We start from the raw sequence: 17841 nt of genomic DNA, 5'->3' as shown, positions 1-17841 counted from the left end.
TAATAAATTGATGATTATGCATGATTTTATCAATAAATTTGTTGTAACATTACTCATCATTTTTAGCCTCCAAGATAATTTCCAGATTGAAGATTGATCATTAAATATTCCAACTCAGAAATTCGCTGGAATAAGAAGTGATAGTTTTGCGGTTGAGATTCCGAGCAAATGAAGAAGAATCTGGAAAATATAGAACATGGGTTTTCTCTAGAATGGACCAAATTAACTTTTCCAAAGCATGGTTTGCCAAAATTCGGCTTGTATGGAGAGAAAAGCAGGGTTCTTTGAACATAATTTTCTTAGATTTGTTGTGTGGCCGTTTTCCAAATCTCAGCTGCAAAGCCAAATTCGCCTTTCTCTTGTTGAAATATGGATGGAAATATATTTTCTTGTTGATCAATTGGTTAGAAACAATCCAATTTTTTAATAATGAACATATTGTAATCATCACAGTTGTAACTGCTCTCTGATCTCTGTGTATTTAAATCAGAACAGAGATCAGAGAAAGGAATGCTAGATTCAGAATTGAGGATTCAAAATTAGAGATTCAAGAATGATGATGGATTATTCATGATGAAATAGGATAGGATAGGAGGAAAGAGGGATTGTTGCATTACCATTGTAATTCTCAAAGCTTCTATTGTTGTAATGATTTCACAGTTTGATGATTAATAAGTAAAAGGGTTGTTGTTCATTCGCCTTATCTAAAGTAGCCTAGCAGCATCCGCTGGTGGCTAAGGGTCCAGCCTTTGGTGGATTACGCTACTGCTATGTATTATATCTTTACAATTTCTGTCGTGTGATGGTTTGATTTTATTTCTATTTATCATAATCATATTACTTTATTGCTTGGTATTTCCAGATTGAACGAATCGATCTGTTTTATATACTATACTTAAATTGCATTGTTATTCATTTCCTTTTTAACTGAGATCATTGCTTTTCGCAAGCATATTGTGGTGCTATTCATTTCATCTACAGAGCTTCATTGTTCTATTTCAATTATGGTTTCATTCCATTTGCTATTCTGTTTGATTGATATTCATTACAGATTGTTGTTCAATAGGATTGGTTATTCGATTCCATTAATTACAGTTTGTTGTTCAGATTTATTAAATAGGATTCTTTGTTTAATTCATTTAATTACAATTTGCTATCCATTTACTTTGTTGTTCATTTCTATTGATTAATTGCAAAGAGTTTTCTTTTAAAGAGTTTTCCTAGTTTACTTTCAATAGCAGCTTTAGTTCAATTTCTATTTCCTTTTAATTGCTTTAAAGCAGGACTGTCAACTGTGGAGAACGTTGGTTATTGCTTCCTTGTTCCTAGATCGATTGTCTTGTTCCAGTTTGATTTCAATTGCATCAATCTCTAGAGGAATGAGTTATTGCTATTGTATCCTCGATTAACGTTTGTTGAGTGAATAGTTGGATTTCAGAGCATTTGAGTTTATGTTGTTGATTTTCAAGTATCCATTTATTCTTACATTTAGAAAACTTGTACTAAATCTTTCATAACATTACTCTTGAGTAAATAGCCACCTCAGATTGAATACACTCTTGAGATAAAAAGTCGTCCCTGGGTTGACAATTAATGTGAAGATAATTAGGAGTTAAAAAGACACCTTTTATCGCTCAACATTTTGGCACTGTTGCCAAGGAGAGTGTAGCCATTTTTAAAGAGTAGTGTGCATCTGATGAGTGCCTGTTAGGAAAGAATTGGGTATTAAAAATGGAAGGCAAGAACCTGTGTACAGAGCATGTAGAAGCCCTGCTCCCCGACCCACTTTCCAACATAATTGTTAAAGAACTTAGGGTAGAAATAAATGTTTGAATTTCTGTGTGAATGATTAAAAAAAAAAATTGAAATTTTGAAGAAACAAATCTCATGATTTCACTCAAGTGGTGATGTAAACACCACCCATTTCACTAACCAATTGACAGGAACATTTGAAGAAGGAGCCTCAAAGAAACACATGAAGAACATCTTCTATTATGGTAAGAAATGGCTCACATTTCTACTTTTGAATTTCCTATCAAAGATCTAGGAGGGGTGACACAAATGCACATAATTCCCCCATCTTCTCTACTAAATTTTCATGGTTTGACAAATGAAGACCCAGATACATTTTTATTTGAGTTTGAAATACTTTGTAGAGGGTATGATTATTACACTAACGATCAAAGGTTGAAAGTGTTTCCTCTTACTCTAAAAGGAGCAGCTCTCCGATGGTTTATGAGCCTAGGTGGGAATTGCATCCAAACATGGGAGGACATGAAGAACATATTCTTGAAGAAGTACCAAGACTATTGCAAATCCAATGAAGATATTTTCAATATCATACAAGGAGAAGATGAAAGCTTGGAGGACTATGTAGATCAATTTCATTACAACTTTCAAAAATCAAAACATAAGCATTTGGAAAAAGAGAACTTAAAAGCACTCATTCTTAAAGGAATCAAAGATGAAATTTTAGAACTATTAAATCTAATAGGAAAAGGTGATGTTTTTCAGTTATCATATGATGATGTTTGTGAATTGTGCATAAGGTATTCAAGAGGAATCTCCAAGGCTGGTAAGAATTCTAGAGATGTTTGTTTCTTCTTTTCCAAATCTGCTATAAAAACAAGAGACATAAGAGTTGAAATCAATGCTTTATTTGAAAATTTTAAAGTTGATTTTATTAGCTCTCTAAATTCAAAATTGGATGTTTTGCAGGTTCATAAAAATAAATAATTTGATGAAGTGTTTTGCCCTCATGACCGAAAGGAGCATCCCATAGATAGTTGTTCTTCCTTATCTAGGATGGAAGTATCATATCAAAGAGATGAGGAAGCTGCAACAAAGTCAAAACCATGGAAATCATGGCCTACAGGTATGGTTCAAAACACTTTTTCTCCATTCTCTTACTTGCATAATCCATTATGGAATACTAATGTGTTAGGGCAGCCATGTCAATTTCAATATAACCACCACCAATCTTGTCTACAAGTTTGGCATGGTTCACCTTATGATTGCATGACTACTCTCCCTAATCTTGTAGCACAAACATATTCTCCATATTCTTCACCAACTCTTCCATAACATCTTGCTTGCCCATCAAAACCATCCACACAACCCAATCAACCACATCATCAAAATGCTCCATTCCATACACAATTTCCTGCTCAACTAATTCCACACCCTCACCACAATAAACTAGTACAACATGCTTACAATGTTGAGCTGCAAAATTTACCCACCATTCCCACCCATTCTATCTCACATGCACCATTGGAGAAAACTCATATTGAGATTCAGAATGTTTCAAATTCAAAAATTGTAGAAGTTATGAAAGAAAATGAGGTTTCTTTTAATATGCATCAACAAGTCATTTTAAAATCTCAAGAACTTCATGATATGATCGCCATGGGAAATCAAGAAAGTAAAGGATATATTGAAGATTGGTTTCACTCCATCACTTGTTTGTAGTATCACTCTATGCTTCAACAATTTTTGGCACCATCTTTTCAAGGGAAGTTGGCTTCTCATACCCTAATTTTTATCAACATGCATTTTTCAAATTTGGGTATGTACATACTAGAGGCCTTATTTCTAAAATGATTCCACTAGAAATACTCTTATACATAAACATATTCGATTCTCAAAGAAGAATAGGATAGTGGAGAAAATAAAATAAGAAATAAAACAAACACATTTTTTTATTTTTGTAAAAATAGTTGTTTCTTTGTTGCAACACTGTGAAATCAACATTGATGATAAATATTCTAATTTATGTATATGTAGATGAATTATATTGAAAATAACAATTCTACAAACACTTATATTCATTTTTATCATCAATATGGAAAAATTGCTTGAATATCATTTTTTTGGCTTGCGGGCTTGATGGAATTTCTGAAAATGCAGTCGAGACAGTCATGTTTTGAGGGGTCAAAAGGGAATATTTTTAAAACCTATTTCTATCCTAATGTCCCTTGCTATCTACTTTCCAACCCAATTTGAATCATTCAATTTGGATCGAAACGAAAAAGTTAGAACCAAAACATTGACAGGGTGTCTAGCGGGCAGCTTAGGAACAGAGTTTGGACAGTCAGTTTTTGAAGGCCTAAATGACAATATTTTTAAAACATGTTTTTATCATATGTACCACTTGATGTATTATTTCCAATCCAATTTGAATCACTCAATTTGGATTTGAAATGAAAAAATTAGAATCGAAACATTGACAAGGTGTCTAGCAGGCAGCTCAGGAACAGAGTTGGGACAGTGAGTTTTTGGAGGCATAAATGAATGAATTTTTAAAACATGTTTCTATGATAGATTCCCCTATGAATCTAGTTTACAAGGCAATCTGAATCACTCATTTTTGATATGATATGGGGAAGTTATGATCAAAATACTGACTGTCTATCGTAAATCAGCACTCTCAAAACTCTGTTTTTCCGGTTGTTCCTTAGAGTATTTGACCTATCAATTCTTTTTGTATTCAAAACCTATTTCTATTGGAGATAAATAAATGAATCTAATTTCATTTCTAATTTGAATCATTCGAGTCTAACATCAAACGAAGAATCTATGCTTAAAACATTCACTGTTGTTCTAAGTGGGTAATCGAAAATGACTTTGTTATGCAGGTTGTTCTAATTAAAATTGACATATCATATCATTGAATTTTAAAACCTATTTCTATTGGAGATACACATTTGAATTAGCTCTCATCTAGCTTTGGAATCACTCAATTTCGATGAAAAAAAAGAAGTTGTGATTAAAACACTGCTGGTTAGTATGGTCGACTATTGCTCTCCCGCAGGGGACAAATAAATTTTACTTTGTTATTTTCTCCTTGGATTTATTCTACAGAGTAAATAATTGTTAGTTTTTTACATAATTCTTGGATTAGGGGAGCCCACGCACCTCTCTTTCTCCATGATTTAATGTTTATTTGCAGGTAGATACTCGTTTTTTGCAGGTCCTAGGAGAAAAAGAAGGTCAATTTATGGACAAGTGATTCTTGAAAGAAATTTTAATGAAACAAGGGAATTTCATCCAACTCATTACCCAACGGATTCATAATAGAAGAAATAAAGAACTGATTTGCATTTGAAGATTCATGTCTTGTCACTGCTGCCAAAATATTTTTCAAAGAGATCATTTCTTTTATATAACATCATAGCTATTGTAACTTAATTTATTTATTTACATATTGTTTTTAAATAAAATGTTGTTTCTTTTTTGATTTCTCTTATATTTTTTGTTTCAGTTGTTACTTCATTCAAACTATAAATCATCCTCAACATCAATACCCTTAACAGCTAATTCATTTTTTTACGTGCTTGCATTTTATGATTGTGCATTTTGCTGTTCCTTTTCAAAAAAGGAACAACACTTTCGCATTTTTGTTGTTCATTTTCAAAGGAATAGCACTTCTGCATTCTGCTATTCCTTTTCAAAAAAGGAACAGTACTTTCACACTTTTGCTATTCCTTTTCAAAGGAACAACACTTCTGCATTCTACTGTTTCTTTTCAAAAAAGGAACAACACTTTCACATTTTTGCTGTTCCTTTTCAAAGGAACAACACTTCTGCACTTTTATGTTTTTGCTGTTCCTTTTCAAAAGAACAACACTTCTACACTTTCACATTTTTTCTGTTCCTTTCGGAAAGGAACAACACTTCTGCACTTTCACGTTTTTGCTGTTCCTTTTTAAAGGAACATCACTTCTGCACTTTCACATTTTTGCTGTCCCTTTCCAAAAGGAACAACACTTCTGCACTTTCACGTTTTTTCTTTCCCTTTCCGAAAGGAACAACACTTCTGCACTTTCACGTTTTGCTGTTCCTTTCCGAAAGGAACAACACTTCTGTACTTTCACATTTTTGCTGTTCCTTTCTGAAGGAACAACACTTTCACATTTTTTCTATTCCTTTTCAAAGGAACAACATTTTCACATTTTTTGTTGTTTATCTTAGGAAACAACACTTTTTCACATGCATTTTTTTTTTGTTCCCTATAGGGAACAACACCTTTTTCATGTGTATTTTCTTTTTGGTATGCATTTTCTTTGTTATTCTCTACAAGGAACAACATTTTTTTTTGAGTGTTTTTGCTATTCCTTTAAAGGAGCAACACTTTGGGAGTATTTTCGAGAGCAACCCTTCCTTCCTCTTGTGGGATTATTCCTAGTTCATCTCAACCACATTTTACTGATTCTCTTTCATGGCATGAATTACACTACCTTTATGAGGACAAGAATTATGGATTCTATTGAAGCGAGTTAATATCATTCACATTATAATCTTTAACAAAACAACTCCTTAATGATATATTATTTTCAAAAGGGACACAATTATTTGTATACTACTTTACTGCATTTTTTCTACTGTACATGATACTGATTGATCATCTTAATACCATGCTGGTTCCACCCTTCCTGGTTCTAATCTTCTTTGTCTATAATAAATGAGATCATGGGTATATTTTTTTTATTGACATGTTCAACTTCTTCCACCATCCCTACTCTTAAGGCGTACTGAGCCTCCCTCTTTTTATCATAAAAATGTGTCATAACAGCAAAATTTTGTTTGCAGATGGAGGATAGTGTGTCTCATTACGAGCTAGCCTACCATGTTCATAAGGCTGTAACAAAGTGACATTCCCATTATGGCCACCACACCAGGGTTATGATCCATTGGATAGCCAAATTATCCTTGGAATAGGAGGTCTCATTACGAGCCAGCCTGATCACGTTTTCTACATCCTAGTGAATGGCAGTGTGGTTATCTGGTTACCATGCCAGCACATTGATCTTTTCTATAGAATAGCACTAGAACTCTCCATTTATAAATTGAGGATCTTAGCTCATATGGGTTAAAAAGTAACCGTGCCGAGGCTATGGATGTCTGCTGGCAGCAGAGGCTCTGCTTATGGTATTGAAGTTATATCTTATCGTCAATTATTACTATAATACCATTTTCTTATTTTTTCTTTTTATCGGAGAAGTTATTTCCTTAATTTTTTCTCTATGTTGAACCTTTACGCATGAGAAATTATTTTCTGATCAATCACATCATTTTTCAGCTAGAATACCGTCAGCAAAGCATCTTTTTATCATATTGCTGTCATTTTCTTTTTCTCGCATAAATTATCATCAATACAAAGAGTTCTATCTCTTATTCATAACTATATTTATACACTCTGCTCTCATTATAACCATAACTCTTGCTGTTATATCTCTGATATGTGTACTCTGCTTCATTTACTACTATATTGTTCATTCCCTTGCCTTGCCATCAGCATAACACCTTTCATAGGCTTTATGGTCATGGAATCCATTTTCCAATTGAAGGTGAGAATCTATACATTATGGGATTGCATACGATATGATTACTGCACTATGCCATAACTTGTTGATTTGAAAAATTTGCATACATATAAAAGTTTTTCTGATTGAAATTTTTGCATGCATCTTATTTGTTGTTATTCAAAACTAACACTGTGGATTCAAGAACATTGTATGCAAAATAGTGCTTTGTTTACAGGAGAACAACAAGTATGGGGGAGAACTCTATTCGCAGCATAACCACATTATTGCAACTGACAGAAGAGGCTCGAGCAATTCGCGAACGTGAACAATTGTTCAAACATGATGTGCTTACCTGGATTTCACCTTTTGCATCACTTTCGACACCAACTCTGCCTACATCAGCTTCAACAAATGCCAGTCCATATATGTCATTCCAAATTTTTCTTTTTGGAGGTAAAACTTGAGGTAAAATAACATAATTTTCTGATTTATTATGAATTTGGGAGAATTTCATGAAAATCTGTTTTGAGCATTATTTATCATCCTTCATTCCACATCTTTACCACTTCCCATTTTTCAGCGGCATATCATCTTTCAGTTTGGGGGAGTGTTGCTTTCATTCATTTCTTTCTTATGACCATGTCTTTATCATCCATTGATATTCTTATTTATTCTCAACACCTCTCTTATTCCATGTTGTTTTACACCAAGCATAGAATTCAACAGATGGTAGCAACCACCTTTATTTCTTTTCTAACATTACATGAGGGCATGCTAATTCTTCAGAGAGGGGGAGGAATTGCTACGCATAATGGATGTTTTCTACTTTCTTCGTCATTTAAGGCATACACTTTTATTTTTATACAGTGCAAAAATTGATTTCCATATATTTTTAAAACTATGAACTCAATTCTTGTGATTTTTGGAAAACACAAACATATCATTAAAATACACAAACTCAGATAGTTTCAAGTTAAATTAGTTCATAAAATTTTAGAGATCATGCTCTATCACCTACAGCCATTTTGTTTATATCTCATGATCCGTGCATCAAAACAATCTGTTTTTTGGATCATAGAAGCATTAATATATTATAAATCTACTTGCAAAATTTCAACAAAATCTAGTTTGTAGTTTTTGAGAAAATGGTTTGTTACGCCTTCATCAAGATTTCTAAAATTGAATATTCATTAATTGAGGAAGAATTCATTTGTTCTATCCACTTCATGAGCTGGGATGAACAATTTTTTTATTGCTTGGTTAACACATGGGTTTTGTCTTTGGGTTGCATAAGGACATGCAATATATTCAATGTGGGGGTGTGTTGGGCCGTGAATATGACCACTTTTTAAATACTTATTTCATCCATTTTTACTCTTCTTTATCATGTCATTTATTATATAAATCCATTTTATAATGATTTATGCTCTTATGGATGAATATTATTTCTTTTCCTTTATTTTTAATAAATTGATGATTATGCATTATTTTATCAATAAATTGGTTGTAACATTACTCATCATTTTTAGCCTCCAAGATAATTTCCAGATTGAAGATTTGATCATTAAATATTCCAACTCAAAAATTCGCTGGAATAAGAAGTGACGGTTTTGCGGTTGAGATTCTGAGCAAATGAAGAAGAATCTGGAAAATCTGGAACATGGGTTTTGTCCAGAACGGACCAAATTAACTTTTGTAAAGATTGGTTTGCCAAAATTCAGCTTGTATTGAGAGAAACGCGGGGTTATTTGAGCATAATTTTCTCATATTTGCTGTGTGGCCGTTTTCCAAATCTCAGTAGCAAAGCCAAATTCGCCTTGCTCTTGTTGAAAGATGGATGGAAATATATTTTCTTGTTGATCAATTGGTTAGAAACAATCCAATTTTGTAATGATGATCATATTGTAATCATCACAGTTGTAACTGCTCTCTGGTCTCTGTGTATTTAAATTAGAACAGAGATCAGAGAAGGGAATGATAGATTCAAAATTGAGGATTCAGAATTAGAGATTCAAGAATGATGATGGATTATTCATAATGAAATAGGTTAGGATAGGAGGAAGGAGGGATTTTTGCATTACCATTGTAATTCTCAAACCTTCTGCTGTTGTAATGATTTCACAGTTTGATGATTAATAAGTAAAAGGGTTGCTATTCATTCACCTTATCTGAACTAGCCCAGTAGCATCCGCTGGAAGCTAAGGGCCCATCCTCTGGTGGATTACGCTGCTTCTGTGTATTATATCTTTACAATTTCTACCGTGTGATGGTTTGATTTTATTTCTATTTATCGTAATCATATTAATTTACTGCTTGGTATTTCCAAACTGAATGAATTGATCTGTTTTATATACTATACTTAAATTGTGTTGCTGTTCATTTCCTTTTTAACAGAGATCATTGCTTTTCGCAAGCATATTGTGGTGCTATTCATTTCATATATAGAGCTTCGCTGTTCTATTTCAATTATGGTTTCATTCCATTTGCTGTTCCGTTTGATTGATATTCATTACAGATTGTTGTTCAATAGGATTGGTTATTCAATTCCATTAATTAGAGTTTGTTATTTAGATTTATTAAATAGGATTCATTGTTTAATTCCTTTAATTACAGTTTGTTTTCCATTTACTTTGCTGATCATTTCTATTGATTAATTGCAAAGAGTTTGCTTTTAAAGAGTTTTCTTAGTTTACTTTCAATAGCAGCTTTAGTTCAATTTCTATTTCCTTTTAATTGCTTTAAAGCAGGATTGTCAACTATAGAGAACGTTGGTTATTGCTTCCTCGTTCCGAGATCGATTGTCTTATTCCAGTTTTATTTCAATTGCATCAATCTCTAGAGGAATGAGTTATTGCTACTGTATCCTCAATTGACGTTTGCTGAGTGAATAGTTGGATTTCAGAGCATTTGAGTTTATGTTGATGATTTTCAAGTATCCATTTATTCTTACATTTAGAACATTGTACTACATCTTTCATAACATTACTCTTGAGTAAATAGACGCCTCAGACTGAGTACACTCTTGAGATAAAAAGTCGTCCCTAGGTTGACAATTAATGTGAAGATAATTAGGAGTTAAATAGACACCTTTTATCGCTCAACAACATGCTCTATGAATGTGCATCTTGTTGTTGCCCTAGTAACTCTGTGCTAGACATTTGATTTGACCTTTTCAACTGATACTCTTTCACCTATATTTGATACACTTTACCTGTTTACCAGCTTTCATCCTTTTTACCAAACTTTATAGTGGTAAATATTTCTATTTACCTCGTTGTTACCAAAGTAATTTAAAGGATGTCTGTCATGTTTGTCCACCATTCTTCATTTGGTATTTTCATCGTTACCAACTTCTTGTAAATTTCATCAGCATCTGTATACTTCACAAAATTGGGTTGTACTGGGAATAAGTGTTTTACTTCATGTTCAATAAAAAAGAGGTTCTCTAAACCGTTGTACAACACTTTTCCTATTGGTAATGCCTTGGCTGAAGATGAACTAGCTTGATTGTCAGTGTGCTGCTGTAATTTATCAATGTAATCAATCTGAACCATTAGCCTATCATTGATGACTAAAGGGCTTGGGAGTCCTTTAATTCTTAGGATGTCAAATTTTCTCATGAACTCATTTATATCTTCCTGCATGCTTTGACATCTACGTTCCAAGCCTTGCATCAGATTCCTTTTGGTCAACACTTTCTTCAGTTTGAGGATGGTAGTAGTCCTATCCTCAATATCTAATTGTTCTAACTGTTGCCTGCTTTTACTGTTTAGAAAATTGATTAATCTGATTGCTTCCTCAAGTTTTCTACCCAACTCTTCTCTAGTCTTCTCAATTTCTTCAAGAGCAAGCTTTACTAAATCAATCTGTTCAAAAATAATTTGAATTGATGACCAAATATCATTGATGGAATCAATGATATTGGTCCACAATATCTTCCTAATGTCTGTCAAAGGCCCTTCAAAAGTCAGGTCCTTCTCCAATGCTTTAATCTGTTCTGTCATGCTCTTATTTTTCCTTCTCTCTTCTGCATAATTTATCTTTGATAAATCATATTTCTACTCCAAAGTAGTGAACTTATCTTTTACCTTATGTAGCTCTATTACTTGGAGCTTCATTTCTTCCATTGACTTAATTAAGTCCTCTGTGCTCTGTGTTGATGTACCTGTTGCTTCCACTGGTGTGGCTATTGCCAAAGGAATGTTTGGTGCTAAAACAGTTGCCATAGTGGAAGGGACTGTTGTTGAAACTATAGGCACTATAGTCTGGGGCTGGATGGTTGACTCACTTTGCCTTGACTGCACTGCTTTCTCCAATTCCTGCTCTGTTTCCTTCAATTTCTTGTTTAACTTAAGGACCAAGTCCATAAGTTCTTCTTCATTTTTCTTCTCTATAATCTCAGCAGTTTGAGGGTGTATGAGGGGTGGAAATTTTAGTTGTTTTCTAAGTGCAACTATGTCTTCATTCTTCTTCTTGATTAAGCTTTTTGCTACCTTAACATCCTTTGGGTCATGACCCAACTCAATTACTAACTCTTCCAATGATTTTATTCTATTATCCTTTGCCTATGAGGAGGCTTTCTCCAGCTGCAATTGGGTTGTAGTGTTGCTCAATGAATTTTGCAATCTATGAGCCATCATTGCTTTGCTGGTCAATGTTGAATAGACCATCTCACCCATTTTCTTGTGTAGTTCAATCTGGTCGATAGGGTGGATGTCTTTAGCCAAAACCTCAAAATCAGTTTTGAGATAATCTGCCAAGGATTTTGGCTGCTGCACTGTGGGCTTCAGGAAACTCATCTGCATTTTACCTTCTTTGATGTCAAAGGCTGACATCAGTCTGGTCTGGTTTGTGGGGGCCATTTTTAAATATTGAGCATAGGCTTGGGCCTTTAGCTACTCATTCTTTGTCTTGATCTCTTTAAATTTCCCCTTTATATCTATAATCTTCTTGGAAGAAGACTTGAAGGATGAAACCTCTGTGTTGGGTTGTCTCTCTAGCACTTTCCTTTGTGAACTTGAGGGTGTCCCACCTGCTAGGGATGTTTGGAAACTATCTATCTCCTCCTTCCTCATGCTCTTTGTAGTCTCCCAATGAATTATTCCTCTGAATAAGGATTCAACCTTTGCCTCTTAGAAAAGGGTTGATTTGTGGGTCTGCTAGAAGGGGTAGCTACTTCCCTTTCTCTTTTCAAGTTTCTTACCTCATTTAGAGGAGTTTGTTGCACTGGAGGATTACTCATGTTTGTTTGAGCTAGTAGTGGCTGTGGTCTAGCCAATTCTTCCAAGATCTCAGGGTGCTCTAATTCCTCTGACTGTTCTGCTCTTTATGGTTGTTATGATTTAGGGGCACTTGCTTCCTGAGTTTGCTTCTTTGAAGGCTTTGCTGTGGGAGCATTGGGTTTCCTGTGCTGGCCTTTGGGAATACTCTGCAGGCACCTGTACAAAGGAGTCCAGGTCAAGTATCTTCTCCAAATCTCTCATCACATTTTCAACTTCAACTTTATCACTATCTTGTTCTACCAATTTCCCTTCCCTCCATTCATTTAAATGGGCATATTGTTCTATTTCAGTGATTCTGTGATGGATGTAAGGTGACAACTTATGTTTTATCCTCCTATTACAGATGAAACCGTGAGGGTCATAAGCCCAAACAAAACTTTTCATTAAATGCATCTTCATTTCTATGATTTCTTCTACTTCTTGCCCTGCTTTCCTGTTGTTGCACACAAATGGGCCTAAGTGGTCTTTGATCCTCAGCTGGGCTTTCTTCTTTGCTTTCATGAAGTGGATTTGATCAGAGTTGATTATTTGCCTATAGTACTCTAGGGAAAATAATCTCATGGGGACATACTTGGGAAATTTGTAGGGAGGCAGTTCACACCCATAGACTCTGATCTCAGTATGATTCTGGTATAAGTACCAGTCACCTATCCTATACTGCTTTGACAACTGAAGGATTCTTTTGATATCATCATTGATTCTAGGGGGGCCAATTCCTGTCAGCATGGTAGTTGTAGGATGGACAAGTTGATCAATGAAATCTATATATGAATAGGGAGAAGAGGGTGAGTAGTGAAAAATAGAGATCCAGAAAATGATTGACCTAGGGTTACCTTTGGTATCAAGCTTATGCACAGAGAATTGGGATTTGTTAGTTTGGTAGTAAAGGAAGAGGTGATACAGGACTATATAATACTTGAACACTCTCTCATTCTCTAGCCTCATGAATTGGTCATGGATTTTGTCAAGTATGAATGCAGCATAGTCATATTTGGCAGTAGGAGGCTGACCAGGGGTGAAGATAGACATGAAAGCTAGGGTCAATTCATCAACAAACTCACTAGTATTGAAACCCATAATGCCAGGAACCATATTGACAATATCATTGCCCATATCAGTAAAGAAACAAGTCAGGTAAGGAGGGGGATCTTTGAGTATATGATTCTTATCCATGAAAGTATGGCAAATACAGCCGAGTTCAGAACTAGACATTTTGGTGGATTTTTCTAGTAATTCTGCAATGGAAATGGGGGTGAGGTTTTGGATGGGTTGAAGCTGCAACATTTCATTAATTGAATCAACAGTAATTGTAAACAGGACTGACTGGTCAGGGGACATTACGACTCTGAGATTAGGATTATAATTGGCATGACATTGATGGATAATGTCCAGGAAAATGTGCACAGAAGGGAATAGGTACTTTGGGAGGTTTGATTCCCACAGTCCTATGGTATTAGAATTGTTCAGGTAATAATCTTGGCATCGACAATATACTTTCAGGGGGCATTTATCAGATTGAAGGTCTTTTATTTGGAATTCTTTATCTGCTAAGGGAAGGTAGTCCAAGTCCCTGTGAGGAGTAGTGATTGGAGGTATATTTAGGGCCATAGGGGTTTCCATCCCTGGTTCTTGTGTTTTCAGGGACGAAACTAGGATTTTTCAATGAAATTTGTTTAAAATAGAGGTGCCTGGGAAGTTTTGGACTAAGCTAACAACTCAATTGAACTGAAAACTTTGGGTTTTAAAGCAATTTCAGAGGAATTTCAGTATACAACAGGGTTTCTGGGAGAAAATCTAGTAAATACCTGTTCCTGGGCAACTGGCTATGATTTTCACGTTCGCAGGATGCACACAGTGGACTGGAGTGGTGTTGAAAGGTAGCGTTCAAGGTGGTTGACAGTTGGGGGATGCACTGGTTGATTTTGGACGTGCTGCATGCATGCATGGGATTGTTCTGAATAAAGGACAAAGAATAGATTACACTTGCTTTTTATGCAAAGTCAATGTTTTGGCGGGTTAGCGACAAGGACAGATGGCGTCAACTTGATGATGTGACATTTTGTCATTTATGGGAGGTAGTAAGCAGGTTTCATCGCATCGTTTATGGGAGGTTGGTGGTATTGAGGGAGGGCTGCGCGATTCAATTTATCAATTGACACGTAGCATCGACGATTTTTTGAAAAATGCTCATATCGCGTGTTTAACGTCCGACCAAAGGGCCTATGTGATATGAGCGATAGCTGTCAGATCTAAGAGATTTGATCTAACGGTGGTCGGGGATTGGGAAGTGACTAATGGTTAATGGGGGTGCCTGATGTTAATAAAAAGATTTTAATTACATCGGGGGCGATGTGATTGGTCAAAAAGCTATTAACTAATCCCGATGATTAATTAATCCTTTATTTTAGTGTGGCAGAGGTTGGGGTTCTTAATTAGTCATGGGTTGACTAATTAATCCCATTTATCAAAGTGATTAAGGTTATTTTGCAACCGCAAGGCGAGATATATATTTATTGGGATTTTAATAATAATATGGGTAATGGGTGATTTTTTGGGAGTTAAATAATAATACAAGTTAATGGTTAATATGAATTAGTAGGATATGAATATGCGCTAAGTTAAAACGTTTTCGAAAGCATTTTATCATACAAAATTCATGACTTAGGCTAGTAGAATATGATGGTTTTGAGATAAAATGTTTTAATTTCCCTAAGTAAAATAGGATTTTACTTTAAGAAAAGCTTTATAAAGGGAATGAATGAATTTATTAAGGGGAAATATTGATGAAGGGGCATAAGTAATTGAGGCATTTTAAATTGTTGGGCCCAGGGTCTGGTCCCTACAAAAGTCCGAGAAATGCTCTGAGCCCCTCTAACTTGTTATATGTGCCATTAGTACTTAGGGGAAATTAGTAAAAATTAGGGGAAAAAGAGTGAGGAAGTTAATTAATTTGACTTTGAATTCTTGATATGCTATCTTCATTGTGATCCATGCTTTGTCCCAAGTGATGAAAGCAAGAGATTTGAGCATTAAACCTAACCATTCATCACACATTTATTCTGCAATCAATCATCTACTTACCCTACCTAATTAACCTAGCATTTTTACTTCTTTATTAGGGTGCACTTAAATTGGCAAACCCTTATCACACCTTTTTCTTTTACATATAGCAATCTATCTAAATCTACACTTATTACATCCAAGGGCTCAGATTAAACTGTTGAGCTCCTTTAATTCACTCTACCTATCTACTTATCTGCCAAGATTAAACAGTTTGGTCATATTTTATTCTCTATTTCTATAAACATGAAATTGAAAACATGGAATAACCAAGTTTAAACTATTTGGCTACTAGGGATTGTGGCATAGGTGACAAGCTACACGCAACCTTTATTACACAAAATTAAAGCAGTGACATTTGGACTTGCACACTTTCATGGTCTTTTCATTTTTTTCCCGGGGTTCATTTTCTTTCACTTTTTCTGACCTTTTCATTCTTTTTACCCTTTGATTTTTCTTTTAGGGCATACCCTCTTTACATTTTTAAATTTTTGTTTTTTTACAAATATGGAAAACATTTGCAGAAAGAAAAGGTATGTACATATTTCAGAGCTAAACCATGCCAATCATGATATATGACACCTTGGTATAGGAGCATAACACTTCCACAGAGAACTCAACCTTTTGCAAGGTAACTATTTTAGAAGGTAATGTGATAATGGGTTCTCCATCGATGGTAGTACCTTTTGTGCATAAGAGAATTAATGTCTCCAAGACAACTTGGAGCTTCTGGTATCCTGAAATTGGATTTATGGAAATCAACAACTTTATTTAGGAAGTGAAAGACTTATAAAAAACATATGGATCATATTTAAGAAACCTAAATTAGATGAAAATATCATCAATAGAATTCTGGATTGGTGTCCCAGAGAGACACCACCATCGTTTAGCCCATAAACCCCAACATACTCTAGCAATTTGGTTCTTATGATTCTTAATACTCTAAGCTTCATCTAGAACCACCCTAAATAAACCCACTCTTGCAAGAGGGGGAGGAATATAATCACTTGAGGAGCCATTTTCTCCCTTTCTACTCTTTGTCTTCCTAATAGTCTCTAACATCTTCTTTTTCTTTTTAAGAATAAATGAGTCAACTAGACTAAAATAATTAGGATTTATTTCAACTTCTTCATAATCATCTCCAAGATCTTGTTACGGAACCTCCATACTTATGATGGAATAAGTAGTCAGAACAATTTCATGCTTTTCCATCTCATCATGGTCCTTTGTCCTGTTGCTTCCATGATAGACCAGGAAAAAAAAATTGGTTTTTGTGGTAACCTTGTCATATATTTCCTATTCCCATTGCTTAAGAACACTTTTTGGACACACAGCCAAAGGGATAACAGATGGTTGGCCTTTCTTTATAGAAAATGTGTTTTCTTTCCCCTTAATGTATTCCTCCAAAGCAATATCATTTGCATCATTATTTGATGTATTTCTTTGCAAAAATGTTGATACTACATCTTCTTTATCTATATTTACAATAGATGTTTCAACCTTTACTTGATTTGAATCTTCTTGAAGAGATCTATTAGGATGCCTCTCCTTCAAAATTAAAGAAATCATTGAGACAATCTTCCCAAGCTCCTGATCATCTGCAAGAATACCACCAGCACAGTGCATATTGGTTTCCCATTTTAGAAACATCCAATCCAATGCAATCCTCTAATGCTTTAGCAAAGGTACTGAAAAAATACCATCATTAGGGGTAGCTTCCACTATTTGCATATCTTGGTACTATGATACTACTCTGAATGTCACTGCTTCATAATCCTTTGGCTAGGATGACACATGTGGACCAAATACATTTAAGGATATTGCACAACCTATAATAGAAAGAAAGTGCCTCCATGTATTGTTGTAATTAGGCTTGTCTTCTGTATCTAAATCACCATTCCAGCATGTAATATCATTTAGGTTAGTTTTCTCAATCACTTCCTCATCAAGATTTACTGAACTAGATTTCCAGGTAAAATGAAAGATCCCACTACTCCACTCCCTGATTTGTGGTTTCTATTCAAAACTCCCATTGTTCCGCTCCTCCTTAATTTATGGATTGTGTTCAATACTCCCACACATCCACTCCTCCCTAGATTGTAGCTTCTATTCAAAACTTCTATCTATCCACTCCTCCATGACTTGTGGTTTTTGCTCAACACTAAATTCTAAATGTTGGTAAGGATTCCCTG

General features: G+C 34.8%; 1 pseudogene; it reads right to left on the bottom strand.

Moving 5' to 3' along the window:
* The window catches only part of LOC149202781 (helicase-like transcription factor CHR28 pseudogene), a 37157-nt pseudogene extending 19777 nt beyond the window's left edge, over positions 1-17380 (bottom strand).
* Positions 17381-17841: the final 461 nt, after the last annotated feature.

Source organism: Pinus tabuliformis, chromosome 2_1 (assembly GCF_031772625.1).
Source record: "Pinus tabuliformis cultivar Carrire ecotype Pingquan chromosome 2_1, CPIR1, whole genome shotgun sequence".
Taxonomy (NCBI): Eukaryota; Viridiplantae; Streptophyta; class Pinopsida; order Pinales; family Pinaceae; genus Pinus; species Pinus tabuliformis.
Note: the sequence above shows the minus strand (reverse complement) of the source record. Positions and strands in the feature narration are given on the sequence as shown.